Source organism: Pteropus medius, unplaced genomic scaffold, assembly GCF_902729225.1.
Source record: "Pteropus medius unplaced genomic scaffold, Ma_sr-lr_union100, whole genome shotgun sequence".
Classification (NCBI taxonomy): Eukaryota; Metazoa; Chordata; class Mammalia; order Chiroptera; family Pteropodidae; genus Pteropus; species Pteropus medius.
In genome coordinates this window covers 16587506-16603450 of record NW_024342471.1, presented here as the reverse complement: position 1 = coordinate 16603450, position 15945 = coordinate 16587506, and the positions used below count along the sequence as shown (strand labels likewise).

The following is a 15945-nucleotide window of genomic DNA, read 5'->3' as shown; positions in this document are numbered from 1 at the left end:
TCAAGAAGAATAACATCCACAATTCAGGGTAGGGTGCCCTTGGTCCCGGGCACCTCCTGGTCCACCCCTGCCACGCTGTCCCTCCCACTGTCCACCAGGGCTTCCCCCACAGCACAGCGGCTGCACAAATCACTGCCATCGATTTCTTGGAAGGCAGATTTAGGATTTTTGTGATTTTGTTTATTTTCTTTCTTTCTTTTTTTTTTTTTAAATGCCTGTAGCACCTGGTCTTCCTAGGTGGTCTCCCATCCAAGTACTAACCAGGCCCGACCCTGCTTAGCTTCTGAGATCAGACAAGATCGGGCACGTTCAGGGTGGCATGGCCATAAACTGTGATTTTCGTTTTAGTTTGATTTTAAATCCAATGTTACCCCAATAAACTTAGGGGGGAAAAAGAACACTTGTAATAAAGATATCCTCATTTTGATACTTGCATGCTTCATTCAGACTAGTGTTGTATCGGTGAATGTAAGCAATACCCATTCTGTACTGTATGTAGGGTAGTGTTTAAGAACACTTGTAATAAAGACGTTTCTACGAACACAAAAAATCAATCAATCAATCAATCAATCCTGATTTATTCTTAGTGCCTTAAAAGAGGAAGTGGAGATTTGGAGGCAGGCTATGCCCTTCCTGACTCTTGGTTTTCCTTCTCGTCGACCCACTTGCCAGCAAACCCAGCCCACCTCTACTACTTTGCATAACTTGTCTCTTCCTCCCAAAGCGGGGATACCAGATACCGAGACTTCTGTCCAGCCCTGGGGGTGGGAGGAGGGGATGGAGATGGTGACTTAGAGCCTAGGCCCTGTCTTCTCAAGCCCTACTTTCTGGGCCTTCCCTTCCCACCCACCCCCAGGCTCGGATCCAGGGCAGTGGCTCAAGAGTCACTCCCAACTCTGCCAATTCCTAGCTGTGTGGCCTGGGCACACTATTAAAACTCTCAAGGCCTCTGTTTCTTCCTCTGCAAAGTGGGTATAGAAGTGCCAACTCCCAGGACTGTGGGAGGACCCACGAGATAGTCAAGACACGCGTGCTTTGCGAGTGCTCCAGTGTGTGAGAGGTCTTGATGATCATCACCTCACCGGGAAAAGGTCTGGCTGCCTCCCAGGGGCTGCTGAGTCCAGGTGAAATAAGGCAGAGAGGCCTTCCCAGAAGGGTATTTCAAACCCAGGCTCTGGACATGTTGCAGCTGCCACTCTGCTATGACCCAGCTGGGATCCACTGACAGCATCTTAATTTCAGCCCAAGCTCTTTTCCAGACGGACTGCTAATTAGGGCTAATGGGCAGCTCTCTCGCTGCTGGCTCTCACTGCCTCCTCCTCCTCTATTAAAGCGAGCCACTGAGCAGGGTGGCTGGGCTGATGCCCCGGGCCCCCACTGGCAACTCAGTCCCTTGGGTTAAGCATTGCTTTACAAAGTCTCTTGGCAGGGGCGAGCTTTTTAGTTGCTTTTTCACCTTACAAATGGGAGATGGCAGAAGAAGAAATATTCATCCAGGCAGGCAGGCAGGCAGGCAGGCAGGCAGTCATTCAGCGACCACATACCCGCTTCCTACTTTATACCAGGCCCATTGGAGGCACGGATTATACAAATAAGCTAAACCAAAAGCTGGCCATTCCTAGATGCAAATCTTAGATTAATTTTGTTCTGACTGTGGGACCTTGGGCAAATTACTTATCTTCTCTGAACCTAGGTCTCCACATTTGTGAAAATAGTCCCTAACCTCCAGGGATGTTGTAAGGACGAGATGAGACGTGATGAGCTGAGCACGGTGGCCAGCCCCACAGCCATGAAGCTGGCAGGAGTCAGGGGGCTCGTGAAGGACCTTGAGTGCTGTCTTGAGAAGCTGAACGTTGTGCCCAGAGAACAATAAATACTATTATTCTTACCATGTTTATTTCTGTTTGACATTTATTAAGCACCTCCAAAATGCTGAGAATATGATAATAGCTACAGTCATACAATATGTATGCCAGGCACTGTTCTAAGTACTAATTCACTTAAACCCCGCACAATAGTTGTAATTTTGTCCTCACTTTATAGATATAAAACCTGAGGCACAGAAAGGTCAAGTAATTTGCCCATGATCACCTAGTCACTATTTATTTATTGCTGCATAACAAATTGGCCCGAAACTTAGCAGCTTAAAACAATAGACATTTATTATCTGATGTTTCTGCAGGTTAGGAATCCAGGTGCAGCTTAGCTGGGTGCCTCAGGTCCTCACTGCTGTCGGCTGGAGATCTTATCTCCTTCCATATGGGCCTCTCCTCAGGGCAGTTCACAACATGGCAGCTGACTTCTCTCGGAGAGAGCAAGCGAGGCTCCCACAATGGGAGCCTCCATCTTGTTCTAACCTACCTTCAAAAGTGGCATCCATCACTTTTGCTGTATTGTATTTATTAGAAGCAAGTCACTAGGTTCAGCTCACACTCAAGAGAAAGGTATTACACAAAGGCAGGAATACCAGATGCCACCACTCATTAGGGGCCACCTTAGTGGGTAACTAGCTTAGCCAGCAAATAATAGAGCTGGGATGTGAAGACCCAGAATCCACGTTCTTAATCCAGAATCTGCTTAATATCCCAGCTCCACAATTGTTGCCTGAATGATGAGATATTAGACACCATCTCTGCCCTCCTGAAGTTCTCCATCTGGAGAGAGAAGCAGAAGAAAAGAGAGTGAGGTGAAAGGTGCATGAACAGGGAATGGTAAAGCAGATTAAGCGGGGAGCCTTCCTGGAGGAGGTGATGCCTGATCTGAAGAGCAAAAGACAGGATGAAGTTGGCCAAGCAAAGAAGGGTATGAAAGAGAATTTGGCAGCTGGAACAATCTGTGCCAAGGCTCCCGTGAAAGACCAGTGCTTTGTATGAAGGCCAATGTGTGTCTGGGAGGAAGAGAGGTGGGGTGGACAGAGAAGGAGCTGGAGAGGTAAACAGTGGCCAGGTCGTAAGGGGGCAGGTTAAAGAACTTGGACATTATTCCAAAGGACAAGGGAGCCATGGAAAGGTGTCCATGGTAAGATTTGTGTTTTTAAAAGACTGTCCTGAATGGTGTGCCAAAGAGGGTGGCTGGGAATAAGAAGAGGAGGGAGGGGCCCTTTCTTCCTTTATTTATTCATTCGGGGAATATAAATCAAGCGGGGGCCAACTATGTGTGCTGTTCTAGGCACTAGAGATACAACAATAAATAACACAAGGCTGTTCTCTCTTGGAAGTCACATTCTAGTGGGAGAAGGAAATAAATTTATAAAACTAATAAAAAAGAAAATTTTCAAAGTGATTGGTGCTATGAAAAAAATGTAATTAAGCAGAACAGCATAAACGTAAAAGCGACCACATTAGCCACATTGACCTTAAACATGAATGACAAGAAAGACCTGGCCATGGGAACACAGCATTCCAGGAAGAGAAACGGCTAGTGCAAAGGTCCTGAGGTGGAGCAGGTTTAGTTGGAAGCCAGTACAGCTGAGGCTAGTAGCCAAGAGGGAGAAGGACAGGAAATGAGGCTGAAGAAATAGACAGAAGCCAGAACAAGAGAGGGTAGTGCCCGATGCTGAGCCCTGGCAGTGGAGAAGAGAGGTAGGCATGCTGAGGAATAATGAAGGCACAATCCACTGGCCTCGGGTGAGTAAATCAGAGCCGCGTGGCCCAGCCACAGCAAGCGAGGGAGGGAGCGAGGAGAGGCTGGCCCAACCCTGGCCCACTTTGCCAACAAGCGTCCTTGCCATGGCCCCAGCCACAGATTAGCATAACCACAGCAGACCCAGGAGAAGGCAGTCAGTTAGGCAGCATTTGCATATTTGTTTAATAAAAAGTTATGAATGTACAAAGACGGATAATTAATTAACCTGCATATTTTCCCTCTGCTCCCCCGCCTCCCCACATTACCCCACTGCTGGCCCGCTGATCTAGTGCCTCTCCGGCTGAGTCAGCAGAATCCTTGCCTCTTCCCAGGGAGGGGGCGCGGCACAGGCCCCCTTGTTAAGTGTGTACTGTGGCCAGTCAGGCCTGCGCAAGCAGCGATCCCAACCGTTCTGCCTGAAGTATTTATGCCAGTACCTAGGGCCACGTTAGCTATTTATTTTCACAAAGAAATTAAATTAGATAGTTAAATAGCTTTCAGTGTAATTATGAAAGAAATTTACATGAGATGTTTATGAGAAGAAGGGGGATCATTAGGCACTCGAACCCCAAGGACATCCATTAGTTGAGACCCCCCCTTATTTCCTCCCCAGTTATTACAGGGGGGTGGGGAGAGTTCCCTCCCAAGGAGAGCCTGAGGAGTCAGGATTCAGATTGCTGGGACGTGAGCCTTGAGAGGGTGGGAGCTATCTGTCAGTCTCAGCAGCGGGCTGGGAGGCATGGTATGATGTCCTCGGTAAATGCCCAGAATGAATGGATGACAGACAGCTCCACGAAGCAAGAGGGTTCTTCTCTCCGAGCCTCAGTTTCCTCATCTGTAACAATGCCTCCCTCATCAAGTCGCTCTAAGAATTAAATGAGATACTGCAAGCAAAATGCTCCCTAACCGTTGCTGCCATTTATTAAGTACTTACGATATGTCAGGAGCTGTTCTAAGTACCATACTCAATCCTCAGAACAACCAATTGAAGCATGTGTCAGTACTTTAACTTTATTCCCACTTAATGGATGAGAAAAGTGAGAGCTGACTAAGCTAAATTAATTACTCCAGCAGCTCAGGGCAGGGCCAGGTTTTAAACCAGGCAGCTGGGCTGAGCCCACACCTCTGGTGGGGAGCTCTGCAACGACCCTAGCTTTCTCTGAGTTTGGCTTCAAGGCTCTTTCCCTTGCATTTCAGAGTTAAAGACATACCTTCTTCACCCAAGCTCTGTGTAGCCAGGGAAACCCAGACCCAGAAGGGAAAGCGTTATGCCAGCATCCCACTGAGCAAGCTGGGGCTGGAACCTTCCAAGTGCAGCCAGCCATGCTCACCTCCCCACGGGCTGACTAATTAGCCTGGGCTGATTAGCACTGATTGCGGCACCCCGTGGGGCAGAGACAGGAGCCCCATCTCAGGGCTGGGCCTTTGGGGTAAGGGAGCACAGGGCCCTTGGGGTCCTTCTCAACCGTTGAAGGAGGCTGGCACCCAGAGGGCCAGGATCCGAGCCCCATAGGGACCTGCTGGAAACCCAGGCCTGGGAGAAACATGCTTTAATCCAAAACTGGTTGAGTCAGGTTGAGGGAACTTCGGGTCCAGACCACCTGAATTCTAAGTCTAGCTCTGCCACTTAAATTAGGTGTGTGTCCTGTTACTTAGCCATTCTGAGCATCGGTTTCTTCATCTATATAATGGGAAAGTAATAATAGTCCCTTCCTCCCTGGGTTGTGATGAGGACAAAATAAGATTCTGCAGGTAACACATCTGACAGGAAGAAAGCACTCAAGAAACATTGTGTGCTTAATAAGTATTATAATAATTATTATCATTATTACTCAATTCCATGAAAATGAGAAAAGCAGCGAACTGTCTTTTTAACCAGGGGCTAGATGGTTGATGCCCTCCAGAAATACAGACAGGGTGGGGCTGCCTTCTTCCCACCTGTGAAAGCTCCCCCACCCCCCCCATCTTAGAGGCGGTCTGAAGGAAACATCATGTATTGGTCATCTGTAAGTGCCCAGTGACATCATTCGGGTGAACACCGTACCCAGATGAGGAACTGGATGCAGCCAGCAGGATGCAGCCAGCAGGGTGTCCTGCATGGAATGCCCATCCAGGAAGCAGAGCTGAAATTTCAACCTGGGCCACTCTTTCCCCAAAGCCTTTAGGGTAGCTCAGATGCCAGCCTGAAGCCCCCTTCTCTGCATGGGAAGTCACCTGGGCCCGGGGAGGCCCTGCCTGTCCCAGGCCCTGCCAAGGGCAGGAACCTGGCTAAATGGAGCACAAAGGGTTTAATGGAGGATGCTAATCAGGGAATCCTAGGGAGGATGCCAGACAAGATCCAATTAAAATGCCAGCCTCCATGAGTTCCCCTTTTTAATTTTCTACAAATTAGCTTAAAAGGGGAAATGGAAATGAAGATATTAGGTTTTTTTTTTTTGTAGAGCCAAGAGGGAAAATCCTTTGAGGATTATGTTACTTGTTTCTCTTTTTTAAAAAATAAATAAAATCACTCTCAGCTGAGGGATTTGCGTTCCAACTCCAACCCCCTTGGAGGCAAATTTCAGGGCCTGCTCATTAGAGTGCATGCATGGCAACCCCTTTATAATATAAAGCACCATTTCCGGAACAAGCACTTCCTGTGTCCCTTCCAACCCTCACAGCCCTGAAGGACAGCATCGTCATACCTGTTGACGTGTAACTGAGGCTCAGAGAAGTGAAATGATTTGCCCCAGGTCACGCAGCTAGGAAGTGGTAGAACCTGGTTCCAGCAATCATAGGCTCCTCGTTGCAGCCAAGCTCTTGTTCAGACCTTGACCTTGGTCTTGTAGGAACCTGAGGAGTTCAGCATGGGGATACATGTGGCTGCATCCTGCAGGGCCTGCTCAAGGTTGTTAGTATTCCAGAGGCCCTACGGACTTCCTGGCCTTCACTCAAGGTGGAGTAGTCCACTCTCCTGGCTTCTCCAAGGTGGCAGTGATTCTTGACACCCCCGCCCCCACCCACACCCATACACACAAGCACAGGAACTGGGTCTCCATTTGTCCTTTAGCACCCCGCAGCTGGGACCCAGCCCATTTATCACCACCTCCTGGCAAAGTCCAGGTCCTGCCTCCACCCCCAAGTGCCTGCAGTGTCCTCTACTCCCATGCCCCTCCCCCACATTCTCCTGTCTATTGGAAACATCATTTTGCTCATGTGGAAACAATGCAAGCTTAGGCTCAGCGACAGCAGCTCCCACGTAGATGACAGCCTCCAGCCCAGCCCCAAAGCCTGAGGACCCCCCCCCAAGCTCTGCTCCAAGTCCTGGGGCAGGATCCTGACAGAGAGAAACCTCCTACCCTTCTGGGCTGTGTGCCTTCAGACAAGTGACCTAACCTCTCTGTGCCTCCGTTTCCTCATCTGCAGAAAGGGTGTAATAAAAATCTAGCTTGAAAGATTATGGCGAGGGTTTGATAAGACCACAGTCATGCCAGGCCCTGGCACACAGAGGATGCTCAGTACATGTTACCCTCATCCCTCCAAAAACTGGGAAGTGAAGGACCCAGGTGGCATAGGATCCCAGATAGAAGAAGAGGCAGGAGAGGCTGAAAAATTTGAGTCAAGAATTCTCTTAATGGAGTCCCGAGTCCACTGAAAGAGAAATAAATGAGGCATTGAAGGGCCCAGGTGACAGATGAAAATATCTCAGCTGCCTCTCTGGGCAGGTAGAAAGGGCCAACCTGAAACTTCCTGGGTCACTGCCAGTGAAGCAGCTTTCCTGCACCTGGCTGAGCACGGAGAGAGCCAGAGCCTGCAGTGACCCCCAACGCTCGATATGAGCCTGAATCAGAGGGTGACCCTTGAGACTCTGGTGGTAGCCCAAGGCTGGGGATGCCCAAGCTCCAGGTTGAAGTCTAGTTTAGGGAGATGTCTGAATCTGGGGTTTTGTCAAATCTGTATGGAAGCCCAGGTTCAAGGGTGGTCGGTACTAGAATGTGAACTTGGAACTTGGGGTTGACTCTGGTTATGAAACTCCAAGTTTGAGAGTCTGCAGATCCACCTTTGGTGTTATCAAGACTGAGCTGAACCCCCAAGTCTATCTGTGAGCCCAAGCCTGGGAGATATCAGAATTTGAGGTGAGCTCTGAATTTGGGGTATGCTGATAGCAAATTCTAAAATCTTAGGGTATATGTCAGCCCAAGTATGTGAACCCCACATCTGATGGATGAGGTCTGTTTAGGAAGGAGCCAGGCATCTCAGGGCGGTAAAGAATGAGTCCTGGGGGATCCCTGGGCAGCAAGCAAAGACCCACCCTGTTCCCCACTCTCTTGTTCATCCTTCGCCCCTCTTTCAATGCATACAATCCTCATATCTTTGGTTTCGCCCTTCACCACCGATTCGACCCCCCTCTTTCATCCCACCTCTGTCCTGAATTGCTGACTCTCCAGGAACTGCTGTTCTGAACCCCAAGTCTTAGGCACTTCCACATTCCTTCCCTGGGGCCAGACGAATCAAGGGATGAAGGAGAGAGAACCCATCATCCCCTTCTCCCCTGACAGAGCAAATCCTCCCCGAATCACCCTTCAGGGCCCAGGAAAGGCAGATGGGATTCTTGGGGAGGCCTGCTGCCTTATCTAAGTCTCTGGAACAAGCATTTTGCATTTATTCCCCCAAATGTGTTGCCGAATTACGTTCCAGCCCATGGCTTCCAGCCATCTGCAGAGAGAAATCCAGTTAGACCTTGTATAATAAGTTCCTGACAATCTTGCCGAGGACGCTGGGTCATAAAAGTCTCCTGGTTTTATCGCCGGTAACAGACATGGAGTGAAATTAAGTTGTCTTATCAAATTTAGATAATATATATCCCTCTAGAGGAGAAGGCTCTGTGTGGGGCTTTCATGGTATGAGCCCAGGAGGGGGACAGGGAGGCGGGGAGTATTCCAAGGGATGTGGCACAGGCTAGGGGCTACTCCAGAGAGCCCGGCAGGACTGACCTGCAGCAAGGCAGGGTCACTGGCATCCTAGGGTTTAGTGTCAGCCAGGCCTGGATTTGAGACCTGGCTCCGTCGTTTCCACGCTGGGCTAACTTAGACAACTTATTTTACTTCTGAAAGCCTCAGTTTCCTCATCTGGATATTGGGCATGACAGTAATAGCGCCTGCCTCCTGAGTTGCTGTGAGATGTAAATGAGATGCTACATGAACAGCTTAGCCCAGTGTTTGGCATGTGGCGAGCGCTAAATACATGTTGTTTCTGTAATTCGGGAATGCGAGAAAAGAAGCACGGGCTGGGCACCGATATTATCTTGTCCATTCCCTTCCCATTTTATGGGTAGGGAAACCGAGAGGGAGTTAGTGGACAGTGGTCACACAAACAGAGTTGGTGCCTGAGTCACCCCCTCAGGAATGAGCCATCCCAAGTATCTCCCACCCCAACCTGGGCCTCTTGAAGAGGCTGGAGGCTGACACTTTCCTGGCTCTGCCTTCAATCCTACCTTGCCTTAGAGAATGGGCAGACATGGCAGGAAGCCTGGCTGTCCCTTTGCTAGAGGAATGGACTCCCAGGATTGCCCAGTACCAGGCTTCTGCAGGTCTATACCTGGGAAACTGGTCCCACTGTACCAAGAGGGGGCTGTCATACCCCCAACTAGTATGCAGTTGATGGAATTGGCCTGCCTTTCTCCTATAACTGGGATCCTCTCTGTAGGAACCTCATACTTTGTCATACCTCCAGGGACAGAGAGCTCACTACCTTAGCAGGCAATCGTGCTATTTCCCTAGCCAGGCTTAAGACAACCCCAACCCGTCTGACTTCTAAGCTAAGACTCGCTCACTCTAGAAATACGCCCCACCGCCTTAACTTTCTTCCAGCATGACCTTAGTGTATGTGAGCCTACGTGTGTTAATGGATTTCTCTGTATGTGTCCCATGCTGAGTTCTAAAGGGAAAGGAAAGTGGCTAGCACAGCCAGCTCTGTATTCTCAAGGGACAGGGCCTGGCATTATAAATGGGTACTCAAAAAAATAATACTAGGTAACTTTTATTGCGCACTTACTATGTGTCAGGGGTGCGTTACATGTATTAACTCATGTAATCATTGTAACAACCCCGAGAGGCTGATATCATTGTTATCTCCAATTTATAGAAAGGAAACTCAAGGCACAGACAGGTGACATAACTTGCCCAAGGTCGCACATCCAGGACATGGTAGAGTTAGGATTTGAATGCAGACTTACTGAGTCCAGAGCTATTACTCTTACCTCTCAGGTATTCCTAAAGATTATTTTGGAATTAAAGAAGGAAAGAGAAAAAGGAAGGGCAGATTCAGGATGTACAGCCATCTCTTCCAAGTAGCCTAGGCTCCTGGAGGGCGGAAAATACATATTACTCATCTCTCTCTCCCTCAGCACAGTACTTGCAAACATTAGGTGCGCAATAAATGTTTGCTAAATAACTGTTTATTCCTCATAGGCATATTTTTCTCTCCCACTATCCCAAGAGTCCTTGGATGGATGAGGAACTGAATTATATTCATCTCTGTAAAGCTGTCATTAGCCTTTTCTGTGTGGGCACAATCCTATGAATATGGCTTGACAAGTTAATGGCCCATCGTGCAAAAAAAAAAATCCTCTTCTTCTGGCACCAGGGGTCCTGGGTTGGCAAGTGGAGCCCCACTCTCTCAGGGATAAGCTTTTGTGCCATACACAACCTAAAGAACTATCCATGGAAAATCTGCTCTGGCTCCCTAAGGCCACTGAGCCTGCATGCAATAGGCATTGTGAGTGTTTGTTGAATGACTATTCGCCTCTTTCCTACCCTGTTTCACCCGTAGCCAGACTGAGTCCCAGGAGAGCTATTGGTGGAAGAGCCACCAGCTGGGTATCATGCAGCCATGGTGCTGATGGGGGAATTTGCAGACGTAAGAGGGACAGACAGGGTCAGGCATAATTGGTAAATATTTGTCTATCTAATCAGAGGGCCTTTTAATTAGCAATTTCATCCATGCAACTGGTTTATTTTTTTTCTTTCTGCGGGAAGTCAATTAAATGTAACAGATGGAGGTTGAACATTGGGGTTTCCTTGTCTCCCACCATCTGTCCCATCCCACCACTCCCAGCTGTGCCCACACTTCATTGGTGGAGCTGCCTGCCATTCTCCATAAGAAGGCAGGGCAGGGGGACTGATGAGCAGGGGCCGGGTCTTCTGCCCCCAGGAAGCCCTCCTTGGTGCTCCTGGGTCTTGTTGGCCACCCCACACATCCAGGCTGATCCTATAGGTACCGGTCCTGAGACCCTTTGCCAGTAGAGTTAATTCCCCTTTCTGCCTGCCTGGGAGCCAGTACTGAAGAAGGTGTGCTTGTTTTAGCTTCCGCTGCAGGCCTGCCAGGGGCCTCCTTCCAGAGAAAATTCTTTTTTAGTTCAATAAACCTCTATTGACTGTCTACTCTCTGCCAGGCAATGTGTTAGGCATTGGAGTCATAAATCAGGCAGTCCCTGCCCTTCAGGAATTGGTAGCCCATTGGGCAAGATATTCATTCATTCATTCACTTATTCTTTAAATATTTATTAAGCAACATGTGCATGCCAAGCTCTATGCTAGGCCCCGAGGACACAATGATGAATACAACCATTTCCTGACTTTAAATGACTCAGTTAAGCAGAGGAGACAGGCACGTAAATTCACGCATTCAATAAGTATTTATTGAGCGTCTGCGTGAGTCGGGCACTGCTCTGGCCGTTGGGGACACAGCAGTGAACAGCACGAAGTCCGTGTCCTTCCTAGTAGGGGAGAGCCAATAAACAGATGGATGTATAATGACAGGGGTGATCAGCAATTTGAAGAAAAAATAACCATAATATTGTGTAGTATGGGATCTAATTCAGCTCTGGAAAACTGCAGAGTCCTGGACATGCCCACAAGGGCTCCAATCTCTGACCCAGCTTTCTCTCTCGGACCATTTCTCGCCCTCCCCACCTCCCAGGCTACACTCAGCCACATCCACCTTCTCATGATTCCTTCAATCTGCCGTGCACTGTTTTGAGGTCTTTGCCCAGACTGTTCTTACCGCTGGCCACACTCTTCCTCACCTATTCTTTGCCTGGCTAACTCCTCAGCTGAAATGTTCCCTTCTGTCCTCCCTGGATCTCGCAAGCTGTGTTACCTTCTTCGGCTGCATTCCTGCAATTCCAGCACTCCCTGCATCCCAGAATCTTCTTCCAGCTTGGTTGTTGCCAGGTACTCATCTATCTCCCTCATTCTGTCTGGGGGCCAGCCCAGGGGCCCAGACCAGATCTGTCTTGTTCCTCTGTACTGTATCACCATTACCAGGCACAGTGCCCGGCATGTGTCTCTCCATCTATCAATCCCACCAACGTTAACTGGACCGAAGTAAACAGGGTAGAGAAGAAGAGAAAGAGCATCCCAGTCAGGGGCCTAGATTTGCAAAGACAAGGCAGCTTGAAAGATTCTTAGGTGTGTCAGAGATAGGGAGCAGCCCAACATGGCCGAATTCAGGAGAAGAGCAGGCACAAAGCTGGAACTAAGCCTTGAATGTTAAACTAGGATGTCTAGACGTTATCCCTGTAAGCCTATAAGCCAACTTCAATCATTCGCATTCCTCTTCCACGATTTTGCCAGAATTCGTGTGTCTCTGTACTATTAGCTTTTTTTCTTCAAATTATCACATTTTCACCTTTTTAATAATAGCTTTATTGAGAAATAAATAGCATAATATCTACCCTTTTAAAGTGTACAATTCAGCGGTTTTTAGCCTATTCACAGAGTTGTGCGACCAGCACCACCGTCTAATTTTAGAACATTTTCATCACCCCAGAAGAAATTCTGTACCCATTACAGGTCACTTCTCATTCTCCCTCCCCCAGCCCCTGGCAACCACCAACCTATTTTCTATTTCTACAGATTTGCCTATTCTGGACATTTTATATGAATGGAATCACGTAATACAAGGCCTTTTAATGATGGGATTTTTTCAGTTAACATTCTGGTTTTAAGATTCATCCACGTTGCAGCAGATATCAATACTTCGTTCCTCTCCATTGCTCAGTAATATTCCATGGCATAGCTGCACCCCATTTTGTTCATTCGTTCATCAGTTGATGGACATGTGCGTTTACACGTTTTGCATATTTCAAATAATGCTGCCATCTACATTCATGTACGAGTTTTCGTGCGGACGTATGTTTTTCTCTTGGGTACAGATCTAAGGGTGGAATGGCTGGATCATCTGGTAAACCCATGTTTAACTTTTTGAGAAACTGCCAAACTGTTTCCAAAGCGGCTGTACCATTTTACAATCCCACCAGCAATGAAGGAGCATTCCAGTTTCTCCATATTCTTGCTAACACTTGTTATCATCTGTCTTTTTCATTTTAGCCGTCTTAGTGGCTAAATTCTAGTGGGTTTGAAGTGGTGTCTCACTGTGGTTTTGATTTGCATTTCCCTAATGACTAATGATGTTGGGCATCTTTATGTGTGCTTATTGGCCATTTGTATCTCTTCTTTGGAGAAATTTATATTCAAATCCTTTACTCATTTTTTAATTGTGTTGTCTTTTGATTGTCGTGTTATAAGTTCTTTACATATTCTGGATACGAGCCCATTATCAGATTTTTTTTTTTTTGCTTTATTCTTAAAAGGAAACTTTATATCACTATCTAAGATGGAAAAAACAGTGACACCTGTCATAAATCAAAGGGTGATTGTAAAAATAAATACAAGGTATTAATCTAATTGATAAATCCTTAATAATACTTCCAACAACCCAGGCACTATTCTTGGCACTAGGGATACAGCAATGAACCAGACAGGTAACATTCCTACAAAACTTCCTGCTAATTTCCTAGTTTATAATGATATGGGGAAAAGCAAAAACCAAAGGAAAAAGATAAAAATGTCATGCTCTGCATAGAGCTGGAAGAGGCAGGTGCAGTCAAGTCTGGTGTGACTTTACTACTAGACGGTAGAGAAGGTCTGTCTCCTGAGGTTACCCTCATGCAGACAGCTAAAGGAAGAGAAAGTACAGAGCATACAAAGGTCAAGGGGGAGAAGATTCTGGACAGAGGGAATAAGGTTTAATTAAGCTGAGTGTGACTGGAACAGAGTAAGTTGAGGGGACAGTCATACGTGATGAAATGGGAGAAACGGGCAAAAAAAGACCACGGTCACACGGGGCCTTGTAAGCCAGAGAGAAGGGCTTGGATTTGTTGTAAGCACAAGGTAATGCCCTCTGAGACTTTTAAGCAGTGGAGTGACATAATCTGATTAATGTTTTTAAAAGCCCTCCCAGCTGCTGTGTGGTGGATTGAAGGGATGCAAGGCGGAAGCAGCGAGGCCATTGCAGAGGTTACTGTAACACGTGGGTGAGGGATGATGCTGGCTCGGGCCAGGGCAGGAAGCAATGGAGAGAAATGGCTATTTCAGAATATGTTTGGCAGGTAAAGTTGACAGATGTGGCTGATGGATTGGATGGGTCAGGCAGGGAAGAGAGAGGAATCATGGGTAACTCCTAGATGTTTAACCGTCTACTGAAATGTCAAGCAAGAGGGGAGGCAGAGGCGTGGGGTTACTCAGGCTCCGTTTTGGACTTTTAGGTAGAGGTAGCTGTTGAACATCCAAGTGGAGATGTCCAGAAGGCAGCTGGACATTTCTCAGAGTCTGGAGAGATGCACTGGGGAATTACTGGTGCTGTTTTAAGGCCACAGGACTGGATAGAGTCCCAGACGAGAAGGTCCCAAAGCAGAATCCAATCGTATATCAGCTTTAGAAGACCAGCCACAGAGGGAAAACCCAAACAGGAGACTGGGAAGAAGCAGCCAGTGAAGAGGATGCAAGCAAGAAAGTGTGGAGTTGAGGAGCCAAGAGGAGAAGGTGTTTGAGAAGAAGGAGATGGTTGGAGAAATCTAATTTTAAAACACATTGGTGTTATCGAATTCTAACCAGATGCACTTGTGTGCTGATGGCCGCATCTGAGCCTGATCTCTCTTTGGCAAGAGGTGTGAAAGACAAACCACCATCAAGCCAAGATGTCCTCTTTGGCATTGAAAGAACTGGAAAGTCCCCAAGGGACAGCAGACCATGTACCACCTAGGGTTACCCGCAACCTTCTGGGTTCTCCTGGTACACTTGGAGAATTTCTTCTCCTGGCCAAGAGGAGTCATCGAAGGCTATGGATAGGGTAGAGGGGGACATGGTCAAATTAACAGGGACAGAGAATGGACTGGAGGGGAAGAGACTAGGCAGAAACAGCAGGGAAAAGGGAGGAGATGTGAGGTCTGGAATGAAGCAGAGGAGACTGAACTCTTCGGGAGACCACCTGAACCCCACTCGACCCTTCAAGCCTCAGAGCCAGCCTTCACATTTCCATCTTGATTTCTGTTCATCCCAAGTCCTTCCTCTTTCCCAAACCCTCTCTGACCCTCCATAGCCCCATCCATTCCCACTCTGCCCCCCACCTAACTTACAATGTTAGAATGTATTGAGGGCTTCCTATGTGCCAAGCATCATTCTAAGCACTTTATACGTATTACCCATTTAATACACACACTGCTCCATTTTACAGATGAGAAGAATGAGGCACCGAGAGGGCCAGCGAGTTGCCCAAGGTCACACAGGGAGTAAACGGTGAAGCTGGGATTCAAACCCAGGGTCTCTGTCTCAAGTCCCTGTCACAGTGATGGAGAAAATGGAACCCAACCTCCTATCCTGAAAGAAAGCCTTTTGCTGGGGAGCTACTCCTTGCATACCTCCAGTGACACGTACTGCACCACCTCCCAAGTTAGTCTGCTTTGCTGGTCAGGTTGATTCGCAAACCCCTCTTTTTCCATCCCTGCAATCTGTCTCCCTGTAACTTCTCCCCGCTGGTGATGCAGCAGAGGGCTGGGGAGTGGAATGGTGGCAGAAAGGTTAAAAGGAAGGCTCTAAGGTCAAACCAACATGAATTAGTAGTTGTGCAGCCTTGAGTAAGTCCCCTCACTGCTCTGGGCCTCTGTTTCCTCATTTGGGAGCCTGGGTGATGATAGAACCTGCCTCCATGTCATTAGGATCATATGGCAAATGCTTAGCCCATCGTCAAGCCCTCCGAACTCTGGATAAGTGGGGGCTGCTAGAGTAATGGTAATATCTGCCCTGTACAGGCTGTCCCCTCCTCCTCCGAGACCCCTAGCTCCTCCCCTCGAGGTCATTCCTCCAGGTCCTCAAAGCCAGACCCTGCTGTAGTTTGTTCCTGGCTCATCCCTGGGCACACCCCTCTGCTCTCCCCGCTCCCAATGCCTGCCCCCCTGTGGCTCCGGTCCAGCTGCACCTGCTCCCTAATCAGGATGCCAGG

At 48.1% G+C, this 15945-nt stretch overlaps 1 pseudogene; it reads right to left on the bottom strand.

The window, feature by feature from the left end:
* Positions 1 to 212: 212 nt before the first annotated feature.
* On the bottom strand, positions 213 to 331 carry LOC120604001 (uncharacterized; annotated as a pseudogene).
* Positions 332 to 15945: the final 15614 nt, after the last annotated feature.